This window comes from Vicugna pacos, chromosome 13, assembly GCF_048564905.1.
Source record: "Vicugna pacos chromosome 13, VicPac4, whole genome shotgun sequence".
Classification (NCBI taxonomy): domain Eukaryota; kingdom Metazoa; phylum Chordata; class Mammalia; order Artiodactyla; family Camelidae; genus Vicugna; species Vicugna pacos.
The window spans coordinates 53,721,182-53,738,180 of NC_132999.1; the positions used below are offsets into that span (position 1 = coordinate 53,721,182).

Genomic DNA, 16,999 nt, shown 5'->3' on the forward strand with positions numbered 1-16,999 from the left:
CATCAAGTGCTCTAGAGAGGTGGCGGGGGGGAGGTGGGGAGTAGGAAGCAAAGTCAAACAAAGGAGTATAAACTTGTGGTCAGATTCTCTCTGGGGCTTCCTCCGGGCGGTGTGCACGCCAGGCAAAGCTGCCGTGCGCCGGTAGCCTGCTGCCACGTGTTCGCAAGGCTATTCACCAAGTGCTGACTACTCTGCCTTTTCTCCGCGAAGGGAACACCCCAAGCCAGGATGCTAGGATCCTCAGGATCTCCAGGTGCTCCTGCCTCCTCTGCAGGGCCAGTGTGTCTTTTAGAAAAAATTTTTAGCTTTATTTTTAATTTTTGTAAGGGTGGGGAGGTAATTCGACTATTTATTTTAATGAGGTACTGGGGATTGAACCCAGGACCTCGGGCATGCTAAGCACACAGTCTACCACTCAGTTATACCCTCCTTACTGCAAGCGGTGTCTTTTTAATTATTTTCTTCCGGTGGCTCCGGCCCAGACGGCTCTCAGCCCTGGCTTATCTGCAGCGGGCTGACTGACGGCAGGCGGCAGATAAGGAGCCAGGAGGGAGCTGCTGTATCCTCAGCTGCCTCCTCTCAGGAGTTCGGTGTCTCGGGGCCCCAACCAAAGCCTGGCTACTCCCAGGAGGCAGGACTAGCTGGCAAAGCTCATTTCCTGACAGAGCCACGTCTCCTGCCATCCACACTCCCGCCCTCCTCCTCCTCAGCCCGGTTCACTCGTGTCTAGAATGCTGACATGGGCACCCAGATGCGTGATGAACCTGGACTTCAGCTTCAGTTCATCCTGGGATGGAGTTTTGCCATCCCACTCTGCCCTTGTGCCCAGCCAGGCTTCCTGAGGTGGCCCCTCACCCAGGGAGTGGGGCTTGGGGGATTGATGCTGATAACACAGACAGACGCGCTCAGAACTGACTCTTTAATGACATCAGCCCCCTTGGGAAGAGTAAACTTGCGATTCTTCAGGGCTCATCCATGCGTATTTGTCATCAATTCATCCAGCATTGATAAGCATCTACTGTATTCCCAGACCCTGAATTAGTGACTGGGGATTCAAAGATAAGACACAGCTCCATCCTTAAGGAACTTTCAAGCCAGAGGCAGAGGAGCTGGGGAGTGGGGGAAGGTGATGGGAACAGCAGCTGGAATTCAGTGAAGACTGAAAATGTGTCGGGCATGTATATTATCTCATTTAATTCTCACCACCTTATAAAGTGTCTTGTTCTGCAGATGAGGACATTGAGGCCTCAGAGAGATGCGTTTGGTTTTGCACATGACTGCGAGGTGCCCGGAGGACAGCGGGTACCATGGGTGTGTGTGGGACTTTCTCCTGGAGGAAGCCAGGGGCATCCCTGTGAGAGATGGGGACCAGAGCAAGTCTGCTGCGTATCCTCCCTCCAGCCATCCCACCCCGGGCCTCCAGGGGCTTCTGGCCACAGGAAACACCCAGGAGAGACCTAGGAGGCCACCAGCATTGTCCCTAGGGTGGGGGGAGAAGCCAGGCTCAACCTCAGGGAACAGTGTGGTGTGAGCAGGTCTGAGGTGTCAGGGTCAACAATTTCTAGGTGTTTACCCACTTCACCTCCTTCCCAATTGGCCAGCCCACCTGCCTTTGCCCAGGTCCTTGACTTAAGGGATGCAAAATCTGGAAAATGGGCTGGTGAGGAGAGAGAAAACAGAAAGGGCAGACTGGCAGGGCTGCTAGACCTTAGAGCAGCCACGGAGAGAATAGGCCAGGCTTGGGGGGAGGGCAGGAAAGACGTTTTTTAAGAAGGGCTGCCCTGAGTGACAAGCTTGGTCCCATTTACTGTTCTTTAAAAGGCACAAAGAAGGCTTCAAGTTATGCAGGGTGTTGGACTGTGTTTCTTGTTCTTTGAGAATTAGGTTTATTTATTTGTTTACTTTTAGAAGAGGTACTGGGGATTGAGCTGAGGACCTCGTGCATGCTAAGCATGTGCTCTACCACTTGAGCTACACCCTCACCCCCTTGGACTGTTTCTTTGAAGAAGATGCTATGCTGAACCTGAGTCCGGAGAGGTCGACGCAGATTAAAGGAGGTTCCCCATGTGACTGTTAATACCAAGACTGGTTCTGACGGTCTAGAACCCAAATGATCGCTGTCCTTCAAGCAGATCTCTTTGGAGCCAGACAAGCCTGGAGGTGAATCCCAGTGGATAATGTACTACCTCACTCACCCTGAGGGAGTCACTTTAATCTCTGAATATTCCTTCTCTTGTCTATAAAGCCAGGTGAGTGGAGGGGCCAACATTTCCCATCTCTTAGGCACTTGGAAGATTAAATTGAATAATGTGTATTAAGTATCCAGTACAGTGCCTGGCACATAGTAGGTACTCATAAATATTTGTAAAGTGAAAATAAATGAATGGATGAATGAATGAATGCTGGCAGCCTCCCCAGGACACTGACCTTTAGGGGTCACCTAGGTGCGGGAGACAGTGGAGAACAAGGCAGATGTAGATACAAACTAATGGAGACAGAGAGTCAGTAAAGCTGCAAGCCAGCAGACTCAAAACCTGACTCCTTGTCACCTCCACTGCTGCCACCCTCTTGTCTCCTTCCAGTCTAGTTCCAGTGGAGCAGCCAGAGCGAGCCTTTGAAGACATGGATCTGGTCATGTGACTCTACAGCTCAACCCCTCTGCCAGCTCTCCATGCCTCTCAAGACCCCCCGATCTGGGCTCCACGCCCGTTTCCTTTCTGATTTCCCCACTGGTGACTCTGCTCTCGCTCTTCTCCTGCTGTAGGGTTTTGCACTGGCTGTTCCCGCTTTCAGGAATGCTTTTCCCTGGCTATCCAAGTCAATTGCTCCCTTATTCCTTCAATTCGCTCAGTTGGCACCTTCTCAGGGAGGCCTAGCCTTAATACTGTATATTTTTTGAATCACTTCTTTTTTAAAAACTCTTTAATTCTGATTTTTTTACTTTGAGGGGAGGTAATTATATTTATTTATTTATGTTTTTAATGGAAGTACTGGGGATTGAACCTGGGACCGCGTGCGTGTTAAAAGCACGTGCTCTATCACTGAGCTATACTCTCCCCATCTTAATACTGTATTTCAACTTGCAACCTGTTCCCCCACCTCCACTTCCAACCCTTCATCCTGCATAGTACTCACATACTCCTTGTAAAGTATTTATTATGTTTATTACTTATTATCTGCCTCCCCTCCACAAGGGGAGGGACTGGGTATCTGATATGTCCAAGTGCCTTGAATAGCGCTGGCACTATTAGTAGGTGGTAAATAAATATCGTTGAGGGAATGGATATGTATAATCAGAATGGAAAGCAGCCCCAAGGAAGATGCTGGAGCTCAATCCATCATTTAGGTTCTCATCCTCGTGTCTATCAGTCTGGGTCCCAAATACACCCTCCCCAACAGTGCATAGGTGCCATCTATCTTTGAGCAGACCATCGGCCCACAGGGATGCTCTGTTCTTCCGTGGCCCTGAGCCTGCCCCTGGCCATCTTCCTCCTCTCCAAACCTCCCACCGTGCCTTCTGCAAACCCCCACTCGGCAGATTCCCCGAGATTCTTTCTGTGTCCCTGCCCGAGGACCTGCTCCCCCTGCTTCCACGAGAGGCTGCCTATTCCTTGCCCCTCCACGTTGGGAAGCTGCTGCCTTTCAAGTACCACCCCTTTTGCTTTGTCGCTTGCCATCTTCAAGGTCCTGATAACACCCTCCTTTAAGCCCACCTGGCTCCTGGCTTCTCTGTTCTCTGAGCACTGCCATCACCTGGGGTGACTTCAGCATCCATAGGAATGGGACACCCAACTCCCTGGGCTCTTCTCCCCCAACTCCCACATCTCGGTAACCTTTGCTGCCCCTCCCATTTCCACTCATTCCTTGAACTTGAGATGCCGCCCATGATCGCTCCATCTCCAAAACCTGAGTCACTCAGACACTTAGATTGCTCTTAAAACCACAGCCTCTCAATACTCCCTAGCTTTCTTTTCTTGCTTGTTTTTTCCTTAACAGCTACCATCATCTGATAGACTGCATATTCTTGTTTATCTTGTTTGACGCATCTCCCCAGCTCTTAGATGGAGTATAATCCCCAGCGAGGGCGAGGATTTTGTTCTAGTTTGTTTACTGCTCCATCTGCTACCCACAGAATAGCATCAGGGGATAGTAGATGCCCCGTACATGTTTACAGATTAGATGTCACGTCATTCCCAGTATTTTGCATGTACAATTGGGCAGCACTCATCAGAGGTAAGTACACTTACTATCCCTGTGTTATGGAAGAAAATACCAAAGCTCAGAGAGGTGAGGTAACTTACCCAAGGCCACCTAGCCAGTAGGTGATGGGGCTGGGAGTTAACCTGAGCAGAAGGACCAGAGCCCGTTTCCTTCACCACGAGGCTACACTGTCTCCTGCACTAAGCTTCCTCCCAAGCCTTGACACTTCTGCCCAAATGCTCTCCTGAAGTCCTCCTCTGTTCTCCACCTCTACTGCTGCTGCTTCGCTGCTGTCTCCTGGACCACCCTACCATCCCCTACCTGGTCCTTCAACCTCCAGACTGTTTCCCTTCTGGTCCTCTCCGTCAATCCGTGTGCACAGACAACACACACACACATATCTGCACATGAGCCTCCCTTTCTCCTGAGATTAATGACTCCCCATTGCTTTGGTCCAATGGGGCAAGTTAAACTCTCAGCATGGCATTCAAGGCTCTTCCCCAGCAGCTCCTCATCACTGTCCAGTGTCACCTCCTGCCACGTCCTGCATGTTTACTGCCCTCCAAACACACTGACCTTCTCACCATGCCCTGAACAGGTCAGGCTCTTCCGCACCCTTGAGCCTTTTCCTGTAATGATCATTGCCTTCTTCTCTGCCTTTCAAAGTCCTAGTCACCATTCAAGACCCAGTTCCACTGTCACCTCCTCCCTGAAGCCTTCCCTGACACCCCACTCCATCAGACACGCCCTCCTTGCGGCTTCCCCAGTCTTTGGGCGCGTGTCTGTCACGTGGCACATCACGAAGCGCTGTGACTGCCTGTGTGCAATGGCTTGTCTCCCCCACCCAGCTGTGAGCGCTGCAAGAACAAGGGGCGCATCCCCTCCTTTGCTGTGTCCTGTCTCCCTGCAAGGACTCAGGTCAGAGTAGGGATTCTACATGGAGGCACCCACCAGCGTCCAGTGCCTTGCGGTCATCACTAGCGCTCACACGCACCCTCACTTCGCAGGTAGGGAAACTGGGGGGTGGGGATCCTGATAGCCAGGATGGCACAGCTGGTGAGTGGTCAGGCTGGTTCCCCCAAAGCCTGGACTCTCCCTTCCCCGGCTGCTTCTGGGTCCATGCTGAGCACGGAGGGAAAGAGGCTGGGAGAGAGGGAGGAAAGGGGAGGGGGACGGAGGACCAGGACCCTGGTGAACTGGGGCTATGGGCGCCGGGGACACTGGCTTCCTCGCCTCTCATGCCTTCAAGGTGCTGCTGTGCTCCTGTCCCCCACCCATCCTCCAGATGCCTCTGGGGAGGCCTGTAGCCTGGGCCCCAGTTTGTCCTGAAACAGCCCGAGTGCTGAGAACAGAGGCTGGGCCGACATGGGCCTGCCGCAGGCGCAGTGTGACTTGATTTAGATGAGATGCAGAAAGGATGTGCAGGTGAGGCAGCAAGGACAAGAGTGCCGGGCCCTGCCTGTCTTGAGTCTTCATAACAGGAGTGGAGACGCCTGCATCAGGGGTCCTGGGGGCAAGGACTGGGGCCTCACGCTTCCCTTGCCAGGAGATGTTTACTTTTCAAGAGACTGAAGAAGTGGAAACTTGCTTATGGGGCAGCCCCCAGGTCCCAGGACCCAGAGTACTGCTGGGGGATAGGCTCCTTGGATGGCCATTTTCTGGGGGCTCTGGGCCAATTGCTTGCTGGGCTCTACCACGTACATACTGTGTGACCTTGAGAAAGTTACTTAACCTCTTTGTGTCTTAGCTTCCGCATCTATCAAATGAGACCATGATGGGGCCCACTCCTAGGAAATTGGGAGGAGAAGGAGAAAATGCCTGTCATGTGAGTGGGCGGGAAGCGGGGGGTCCTGATGGGGCTGGGGGCTCCTCTCCTCTGCCCTCCTCCATCAGCCCTCCCCGAGAGGGCCGCTTCCTGGGCTGGGTTGACCCCCACACATACTGGCAAGTTGGGAAGGTCCTGGGGTGTCTGCTGAAGGGCACACCTCAGTAACTACCCTGATTCTGCCCTTGGAGCTGAACTGTGCCCCGTGGCAGCATGGTGGGCCTCCTCCCTCCGACCGGAAAGCCTTTCTGGAAGCCTTTCGCCCTCCTGCTGGTCAGCTTCCCACAGACGGCGTCGGCAGAGTCAGAGGCCTCCGGCTGAGTGATCTCGGCCAGGCCTGGGCGAGGGGCAGATGGTAAGCCAACCAAGCAATTCTGGCCTTACCCCCCTCAACTCACCTGGGTCTGGCGGTCCTCATCCTTTTCCCTGTCGCCGACCCTTATAGGAAGTCCATGCTTTCATGCCGTCATTGCGAGCCTGTCCTCCAAGGACCACCCCACCCACAGACCAACGCTGACACTTCCACGAAAGTGGGGGCAGAGTCGATGGGTTCTCTGGATCCCATCTGACTGTTCTAAGCTTCTAGAATTCTGGGGCTCTCAAATTCTGTTCTCCTTTCTCTAAACTTCCTCCACCTCTTGGGTTCATATCCAGCCAATGTGAGTCAACAAACCCATACTTCTGATACCCTCTCCCCTCAGCTTATTCATCCCGTGCTCCACCAGTTAAGACCCCTTCCTTTGCCTTCAAACAGGCCTGACTTTTCCTGGTTCCATATCTCTTCTGAGTCTGCTGGTTCTGCCAAGACTGCCATCCCCACCTCAAATCCCTCCTCAAGAGGAGACTTTACCCATCCTTCAAGGCCAAGCTCAAATGCCACCACCTTCATGAAGCCTTCTCAGGGTCCTGTGCTGAATAGGAAGTTCCCCCCACCAGCACAATCTCTCACATTAGCCATCTTATTGTCCGTGTGTTGTGTATCCTTTTGAGAACTGTATGTGCGCGGGACACTGTGCTAGGCCTGGGCCACACAGATGGAACAGGCAGGCAAGGACTCCACCCGCCCCAGCTGGGAGGCTGTCAGCGCCTAGGACTCACGGCAAGAACTCTCTCTCCCCAGTGTCTGGCCCACAGTCGGCGCTAAACAATGAACTGAATTAATGTGTGGTCTGTGCTCCATGTGTCTCATAAATGAATGAGTGAGTGAGTGAGTGAGTGAATGACAAGCATGGATGTGTCAGGGGTGGGAAGAAGCCTTTGCTATGGGTTCATTAAAAGAAACAAATAGTAGAGGAAATCCCTCTATTTTAACCCAAAGCCTGTAGGATTCCATCTCAGAGACAGTGCCTTCTGGGTGGGGAGCCGGGGGGACAATCAGAACAGAAAATGTGCAGGCGTCTCGGTGCTAAGTGTCCCTGTGCTGTCCAAGGGATCTGGAGTGCAGCCAGTCTGGATGCCCGAGACAGTCAGCCCTGCGTGTGGCTGAGACCCAAACCACCCACGGCTTCCGAGGCCTCTAGTTAAGAGGATGCATCTGGACCTGCTGAGGGAGGGAGAAAGAGGCATATCCAAAATTCCAGGTAGGTGAAGGCTGTCTGTAGGGTTACTGGTAAGAGTTTTTGTTGAGGATAATAGCTCAGTGGTAGAGCACGTGCTTAGCACGCGCGGGGTCCTGGGTTCAATCCCCAGTATCTCCATGTTCAAAAAAAGACCCGTCTTTGTCGTATGACATTAGGGAGAGGGTGCTTTAAATACACATAAGTGGTGCTGGCCGGCAGGTGGATGGAAGCCTGTTCCCTGGGGGTCCAGTGATGTTCCAGCACTGGCAGCTCTGCCCTCTGAGGCTCACTCAGAAAATGAGCCCCCTCCACTGCTGGGAAAACTAGACTCCATTTACACATATTCAGTTTCTGCCCAACTTTCCCAGGGCACTTTTGCAAGGTGAGCTCCCCTGGCTGAGCTGCTAGCATCCCTGTGGCCCTGTCAAAAGGCACTAAATGATTCTCCAAACTCTAATTTGAAAAGATACATGCACACCAATGTTTACAGCTGCACTATTTACAATAGCCAAGGCATGGGAACAACCTAAATATCCATCCACAGATACTGGATAAAGAACAGATGGTATATATAGGCAATGGAATACTACTCAGCCATAAAAAAGAATGAAATAATGACATTTGCAGCAACATGGATGGACCTAGACATGCTCATACTAAGTGAAGTAAGTCACGTAAAGACAAATATCATATGATATCACTTATATGTGGAATCTAAAAAATGATACAAATAAACTTACTTGCAAAACAAAACAAAAGTCAAGACATAGAAAACAAACTTAGGGTTACCAGAGGGAAAAGTGAGGAGGGAGGGATAAATTAGGAGTTTAAGATTAGCAGATGCAAACTACTATATATAAAATAGATAAACAACAAAGTCCTACTGTAAACTCAGGGAACTATATTCAATCTTATAATAATCTATAATGAAAAGTATGAAAAAGAACATATATATTATATATAACTGAATATATATAAAACTGAATCATTATGCTGTATACCAGAAACTAACACAACATTGTAAATCAACTATACTTCAATAAAAACAATTTTTAAACAAATCAGTAACTAAATGGATTCTCCGTATGGCTTCGGCCTCATCCATGTCCCGCCTCCAGCCCGTCGCCCCCTGTCTGCAGAGGAGTTCATGCGATGATGGCACAGAAGGAGGCTTACTTAGATCCACCTTGCAGACCTTTCTCCTCTAGAGCTGCGCTCTTGCCCTGGGGGCTCCTAGGGAACTGTCCCTGGGGATCTTGAGTTGTACCCTCCTCAGACACCTCTAAGTGAAATGACAGACTCGGAGGCTAATTCTTGCTTCTGGAACCTGTCTTTCTTCCTCGGGTTCCAACACTTTCTCACTGGATACAGCTTTGAAATTCAACCTCACCCTCTGTAGAATGGACGTGTAAAGTGGTCGTTTACTTCCCGGGGTAACTGTGAGGATCGCAAGTGAGATACTGCACGTGCAGTGCTCACCCCAGGGTCTTGTCCTCAATATTTGACGACTGCTTGCATGTCCTTTTCTCTTTGGGACTTCCTCCTCATCTTACTCTCCCACCATCTTGGACTGCATCTGGGCACCTGCATTTTTTGGGCATTTCCTCATGGTGGCCATGGCCACACACAGCCCCGGGACCTGCCATCCAGTCCCCCCAGATACCTCCTTTCCCAGGGCGCCCCACCTAGGGGTTGGCTGAAGAATATATTCATCGCCTTGGCCTCCCTCTGAGGTCTAAGGTCAGTTTATGCTGAGCTGCAAGGCTGCACCCTGACACGAACTGCCTCCTCAGATGGCACAGAGAGGCTGTGTAAGCTGATGCCACTGGACAGGAGGTCAAGGCCCCCAGGTCTGGGTGGCAGCTGTGCCACCCACTCCATGTGGGCCCCAGACTGGGATGCTGCTGTCACACATCCTGCCAGCGCCCACCTCTCAGGCCTGGCACACAGCACAACACAGCCGGCGGGATGGAAAGGCTGGGGCCGCTGGCTGAGTGTCTTTGTCCAACACCCCTGAGGATGTCAACCCCGGGAGAAGGGACCAAAGCTGTCTGTTTCCTGGTTGTAGTCCCCAGCACACAGGGCAGTGGCTGAAACAGTTCTTTAAAAAGAATAGCAGCTAACATACATCGAGCAGTTAATACCTACTAGGCATTATTTCTACATACTTTTAGGTATGTCTATCACCCCCATTTTGCAGATGAGGAAACTGAGGCCCAGAGTGGATCCATCCCTTGCCCAAGGTGATGATATACTCATAAGTGGTGGAGCAGGGATCTGCACTCTGGCTATGTCTTAACCACAAGGCCTTCTCACCCACTCAATACCTATTTGCAGACTGAAATAAGAAGTCACCTCCCAATTCCACCAGAGTCTTGGCGGCTTCTTCTAACACCGTGAAGAGGTGGGCCTGGAGAATTAACCCCGCCCTTCTTCCCAAATTGACAGTCCACAGTCCACTACAGAAGGAATCGAGTGCTCCCGGCTGTTGCAAGGCAGCTGAAGTGGGCGTCGGCTCCTTATCTTAAGGTTTTTTAAGGGGCCCCCGTGTCTGACAATTGAGTCCACATTCAGAGGCAGCACTGAGTGTTCCTGGAGAGCCTGGGGGAATATTTTATTTAATCCCCATAAAGACCATATGAAGCAGATCATCTTCACTTTACAACAGAGGACACCAAGGCCCAGAGAGGTTAAGTAAATCTCCAGGTCACACAGCAAGTCATGGTCGAGTTAGGATTTGAGCCCAAGCAGTCTGGTTCCAAAACCTGGGTTGTTAACTGAATCCCCTTGCTGCCTGCTAGCCAGGTCCAGGGGCCAAGGCCCAGTCTGTGCACCTGAAAACCTGCTTGCTCTTACTCAGGGGCTGTGATCCCTTGGCATGGATTGGGGCAAAATCCCCAGGTTCCACATCCCACTGGCTCCTGCCTTTCTGATGTTCCTTTCAGGGGTAGGGGGATAAGGATGGGAGTGAGGAGTAGGGCAGCGTCCCTCCCCATTTGAGGAGTGGAGCGCATCCCTCCCCATTTGAGGAGTAGGGCAGCATCCTTCCCTGTTTGAGGAGTGGGGCGCATCCTTCCCCATGCGTCGAGCACAGATGATAGATCAGTGCCATTGCTCTCCTCCTACAGAGTCGGCACAATTGAGGCGACTCCCACCAGAAATCATCTGAACCAAGAGGCAAATAGACCACAGTGCAGAGGCCTCCGAATGAACTCAAGGGGCAACTTTACTGCAGGAGAACCTCGGAAGAGATTTGCAGTGTCTCTTTTCTTGTTAGGACCCAGGTGGTGAAGAGGCAGCTGAAAGTTAACAGGGGATGGGGAGATGCTGAAGAAGCTGCGTCTAGGACACAGAGATCCCCACTGTCAACCAGATTCAAGGAGACAGGGTTTGGAAGTTCCTGACACTTGTAATAAGCTGTCACTAAGTCAGGCACTGTGCTAAACAGTTTATGTCGATTATCACACTGATTCCTCTGACCCTGTAAGTGCCTTTTTTTTTTTTTAACAGATGATCTGGGTGATCATAAGAGAGGTTAAGAAACTTCCCCAAAGTCACAAAGTTAGTAAGCGATAAGTCTGGAACTTGAACTGTGGCCTTCTCATTCCAGCACCTCTGCGTTTCCTGCTCTGCCACAGCCAAATCCGCAGAAGCGAGAGAAAAGCCTGTCTGAGGTACCACATAGGGTTGTCAGCAACAGAGACTAAACCAGCCAGGGGCAAGCAAACAGAAGTCCCCAGCCTGATGGTCAAGAGCTCAGGCTATGGAGTCCCAACAGAGTTGGGTTTGAAGCCAGTCTCTGATTTGTATCTCTGAATAATGTGGATGAGTTACTTCATCTCTCTGAGCCTCAGTTTTCTGATCTATAAAATGGGCACATCTGCACGCCTACCTCCTAGCATCATTATGATCAAATGAAGAGATGTATATCAAGTGCTAAGCCCAGTGCTGGCATGAAGTAAGGGCTCCTCAAATCTGGACTGTGTGTATGACTCAGCTAGGGGGTCAGGGGCTGAGCTAGAGCTGTGTGACCCAAACGGGACTGACTTTTAACAGTGAGTGGACAGCTTTGGCCTGTGTGAGACGGGATGAGGGGCAAAGCTGGTCAAGGCCAGACCTCCCAACAGACCTGTGAGGAATCTCTTAGAGAGAGGCTATCTTAGAAAAGGCTTCATGGTTCAAAGGATTGAAACGATAGAATCAAAAGCAGTAAGAGGGGTTCTAGTCCCCGAGCAATTTACCCTCTCAAATCCACCACTGAGCCTTAAAAATAATACTAAGGAGTAAACATGCCTCCTATGAAGCCATTTATAATTAAAGCACGTTCATATTCATGAATTAACCGGCATTTGCTTAATAGGGGCAAAATAAAGATTATTATCCCCATTTTAGGGATCAGGGGACGGAGGCTCAGAGAAGAAGCAACACAACAGAACTGAAGCTCCTGTGACAGAGCTTTATGCTATGGACGGAATGCGTCCCCCTTAAATTCATATTTTGAAGCCCTAATCCCCAGTGTGATAGTGTTTGGAGGTGGGGCCTTAGGGAGGTAATTAGATTTAGATGAAGTCGTGAGGGTGGAGCCCCTGTGATGGGATTATACATACCAAAGTGCCCGTGTATACGGTTTATACTAGCACAATATATTTTCTCATTTCACAGTTCACTGTCACAGCGTAATAATTAAAGTTTCCTATCATGAACTCATTCTGGCCAATTTTCTCCTCTTGCTTTGCTAACTGGCCTACCTCTGCCAGGTTCCTACTTGTCTATGACTTTGTGTGGGATTAGAAGAGTCCTCCACCATCTCCTTTGATTGGCTTCATTAAACCCCACAACGTTCACAAGATTGCAGTTTTACCGTGCAGTCTATTGGCATCGAATGTTCAGCGGCTGATCCCACCCAATAACCAAAGAGAACCTGACAGACATAGATGTTCAGTGATGGGCAGGGATCGATGCTGCTGTTCAGCAAGGAGAGATGTTTGTGTAGGGGCTACTTTTTAAGTGGTTGGTTCATTCCCGTTCTTCTGTTATGATTTTTTAAAAACCTACAACCTCACACATGTGGGGTCTCAGATAGTGATTACTCAGACCCCTGCATGGGGTCTGAACAAGGAACAGGGGTTACTCAGCAAACCAGGGAGACCAGTCCCCTGTCCTCCAGCCACTCTCACCCATGGTCCCATTCGAGGATGTGCTGGGAGCATCCACTGCAACTGCCCATCCTGGCCTTCAGTCTTCTACTATCTCCAGAGTAGTACCCAAGGAAGGAACCACTTAGCTGGTGCCCTGGGACCAGCAATTTGATCCCCAGTGTGGTTATAAGAAGAGGGAGAAGAACTTTGTCCTGAAGCCACCTGGGACCTTTGCCTCAGGAATATTCACAGAGTATCAACCAGCAAAGTGTTTTCAAATGGGGGACTGGGATCCTCCCAGATCCCAGTGAGGACTAAGGAAGTGAAATTTCAACTCCTCAGGTTCATTGATTTGTCTCCGTTAAGTCTGGACCTGATCACAGCACTCTTTGCTCCAAGACTGCCAATGGCCTTAACCAAAGCCCAACTCCACGTCAAATCGAGCCTCCCTGGTGGTCACCTCCAATCCTCTGAAGCCTGGTCCCATATTATTCCCTCACTCTTACTCATGTTCCTGAACAAACAGAACTTTTGCTCCTCCCTAGACACCCCTGCCACATCCTTGCTATGCTCTTCCTTCAACCCATGTGCCACCTAAACCTACTTATCCTCCTGGCCCTTTCAAGTCCACCTCCTCCCTGAAGCCTTTCCTGATCCCTTTATCTGGGTGCGATTGCCCACTCCTGTGAGCCTCCTAGGATACAGCCTCACTCAGCTGTCTCCTGCTCTGATAATCGCCACCCACGGAGTGGTCCTAACTTCTCTTCCAAAGGATGGTCTCATGTCAGTTCCTCTCGGGGCACCCAGGATGCAGTGCATACTCAGGAACCCTGCTGACATCTCTTACTTTATTTTGGTGAAATGGCTCTGCCAATTGCTATGTGACCTTAAACTGAGTTCTTTGAGCTCTCCAAGACTCAATTTCATCATCTGTAAAATTGGGATGAAATAAAATACCACAGGTAAGGTAAGACATCACAAGGCAGGAAGGACACTAGGTCCTGGCCCCTCCCTCCAGCTACCTCTTGTCTGTTTCTTTTGTAGGCTCATCTCTCAGGGCCAGGGCTAAAGTGAGGCAAGTGACTGGTCATTGGGGGTAAAAATTCCTCAAGGGCCAGTCTCTGCATTCTGCTCCCTCCCGAGGTGGTTGACCCCTGCTTGCTCTAGAGTCTGAGCAGGTGACTCACAACTGCCTATCTCCAGCCTGGCCCTCGCCTCTGGGCTTCAGGCTCAGGAATTTTGCTCGTGGCTAGCTGGAAGAGAGCTCAAATCTAAGAGCTCTTGTCCAGGACGCTGTTTTATACAATCTTGGGTAATTGATGGATGTTGGTCTCCCCACTTAGGCTGCAATGCCCAGCAAAGAGCCTGGCATAAAGCAGGCACCCCGTGGTGGGTGGTTCTCATTCTTTTCCCTCTTTCCACTCTAGGTTGTTCTGTTCATTCCAACTGACCTACTTGGTACCAGCCGACCAAGACCTCCCACCCCTCCCAACCCTGCCTGAACTCACATCTCCGACCACGTATGAAACCTCTTTATCATCCCTGTAACCACCTCCCTCCACTGCTTCCTCCAGGTCTGCACTCTAACATCACCTCCTCCAGGAAGGCTTCTCAGCGCCACACTGAGCACTCCTAATCCCAGCCCCTTCTCCTTATTTTGTGGGTCAGCCACTCTGCTGGGTGAGTAACCCCAGAGAGCACAAGTTAGGGGAAGCTTCCAGCTGGATGTTCACAAAGCAGTGCCCGGTGGGCACACTCTCTTAAAGGAGTTTAATGGGATGAAAAGATTTGTGCACCCCTGGTGCCCTGGAGCTATGTTTTGTCCACTGATGGCACTTGGCTGTTCCCAGTGCCCCGAGGGAAGTCTGTTGACTTCTTGTTTATGGTGATCCTCTGCTTGGCGTGGCCCAAGCCCTCTTCCCAGTCTGGCTGCGCTGGGAAGGTCCATGAGACCACAGAAACCTGTCTGCCTGGCTGTTGGTTTCCCAGGTCATGTAGCTGGAGGCAGTCAGCCAGGAGGGGCTAGGAGAGACCCACTTGCCCAGCAGAGAGGACAGTTTGAAACTGAGCAGGAGCCAAAGGCCAGGGTCCTGGAGGACTAACTGACCTGGAACCCTTGGGTGTCTCTTCTACTGTCCCCATTCCCCTAGACTGTCCCTTTTCCCCGTGGAGCGGCCTCCCCCAGAACTGCATTCAGCATCTTATGCCTAGTAAGAGGCCAGCCAGCGAGTGCCGGTGCCCACTCAGAGCCAAGCGCGGTGAGGGAGACCAGGAGGGACAGAAACGCTGCTCTTCCCTCTGGGCCCAGGACCACTTCACTAGCAGCCCATCCACCCAGCAGCAAACCGATGGCCAGTGGCTGAAGTCCCTTAGAGCTTTATCTGACCCAGATGTGAGGCTGGTCCCCTATGGACCCCGAGTGACCTGGGGCTGGGGAGGACGCTCAGCACCTTGGCCACCCCCAGCCCAGCAGCCTTGGCCTGTCTCATGTCAGAAGAGCAGTGGGGTCTGCAGGCCATTCATCAGGGCACAGTGCCCCCCTCACTCGGGGTCCTGGATCATCACCTGGGGTTGGGGGGTCGTGGCTGAATTGGAAATAGCAGAAGCACTGTCCCTGGAGGAGGATGCTGACCAAGGCTGGGTAAGAAAGAATTGCATGCAGCCAACACGTCAGACCTTGGGGATCCTGGCTGGCAACCCCTGGGTCAAGTTCAATCCACAGCTGCCTGCACATGTACACACACACACACACACACAAGAATGCCCCATACTCTTCAGTCCATCCACACCAGCGGACACGGCGCATCCCTCACAGGCACCCCTGTACATGTTAGCACATCTACACGCATCACAACCCCGCTTTCAACTGGAGGAGCCACTCCCTGAGCTTCCCCACCCTCCAGGGACACACAGCACCCTAGACACTTCTCGAACACACATGCCCACAGCCACTACACCCCCATAAGCTCAGACCCCCTGGACCCCCAGTTTCAGCTAATCGAGGCAGCCTCCGTGCCCTCTGTCCTCCACCCCTGAGCAGGAAGGTGGGAGTTCACTTAATGCCCTCTGAGCCTCTGCTTGGGCCCCAGGGCAGGTGAACCCAAGAAACGGGCTTCCATGCCAGCAGAGATGGAGAGGAAACGCACTCTGCCTCCTCTGAAGTCTTCCTTAAAAAAGGGAAGAAAGAAGGAAGGGGAGTAGGAAGAGAGACAGGAAGGTGCCTGGGGCTCTTGCAGAGGAGATGGGGTGGGAGAAGGCTCTGGCCCTCCCTCGCCCCCCAACTCCAGGCACCACCAAGCCTCTGTCCGCACTGCCTGGCGAGCAGCGCGGAGGGAGCGTTGGGCTGGGACTGTTGGCGCTGCTGCAGGAAATGTCATGGTGGGACTTCCAGCGGGGGCTTGACGTGTTAGCAGACGCCACTGCTGCACGCGGGTGCCAGTCCCCTCCATCCACCCCCGCACCTGCCCGCCTCCTACCCGCAGACCCCTTCTTCCTCCTGGCGCTCAGCTTACCTGGCAGGAGCTGGGGGTGCGGGGCTCTGAGAAGGGCACACGATCAGCTGGCGGCTTTGGGGACAGTCACATGCCCGACACCCAGAGGGCAGCAGGCAGGAGCTCGGGCAGGAGCCAGGGCTGGACAGCCTGCAGAGCTCCTGATGGCCCAGGGGGCCTGGAGGACAGAAGAGACTGTGGGGGACAGAGAGATGGTGGAACAGGTGTCAGGGAAGGGAGGAGGGGAGACAGGGAGTGGGGGAGGGAGGAGGCAGAGACAGAGAGGAGAGAGAGACACACATAGGGAGGAGATGCAGAGAAAATCACACACAGAAAAAAGACAGAGAACTAGACAGAGGGGGAGAGAGAGACGGAGAGAAAGCACGCTCCAGAAAGGGAGAGAGGGGGAAGGAGTGGAGAGAGAGAGGGAGAATTCGAGCAGCAACATGTGGCAGTGTTATCTCTCACTTCTAATGCCCTGCATTCAGCATGTCCCCCACCCAGCTAGAGCAAGCACAAGCTCACACACACACACACACACACACACACACACACACACACACACACGCTCGGGACAGCCCAGCTGCCAGGTCCTCATTCTCACCCAAGCTGGATCAGCCCTTACCTTGCCCCAGAAGCAACACGTGTCGGGCAAACACTCCCTGGGTCCGCAGCCCCAGCAGCTGCGTCCCCGCGCCCAGCGCTGCTGGAGGGGTCGCCCAAGGCAGGGCTCCAGCGCCAAGCCCAGTGCCCGCGGCCCTGGGAGCCAGCCGGCTTGATCGATGC

General features: G+C 52.2%; 1 protein-coding gene across 2 annotated transcripts in view; it reads right to left on the reverse strand.

The window, feature by feature from the left end:
* Positions 1–16,381, reverse strand: part of VWA5B1 (von Willebrand factor A domain containing 5B1) — a 58,959-nt gene extending 42,578 nt beyond the window's left edge. Inside the window, exon 1 of one of the 2 annotated variants that reach the window (XM_072975228.1) lies at positions 16,235–16,380. The gene's annotated coding sequence lies outside the window, so the exon portion shown is untranslated. Of the gene's footprint in view, positions 1–16,234 lie in introns of both variants that reach the window. The other variant, XM_031683749.2, reaches the window with a different exon arrangement.
* Positions 16,382–16,999: the final 618 nt, after the last annotated feature.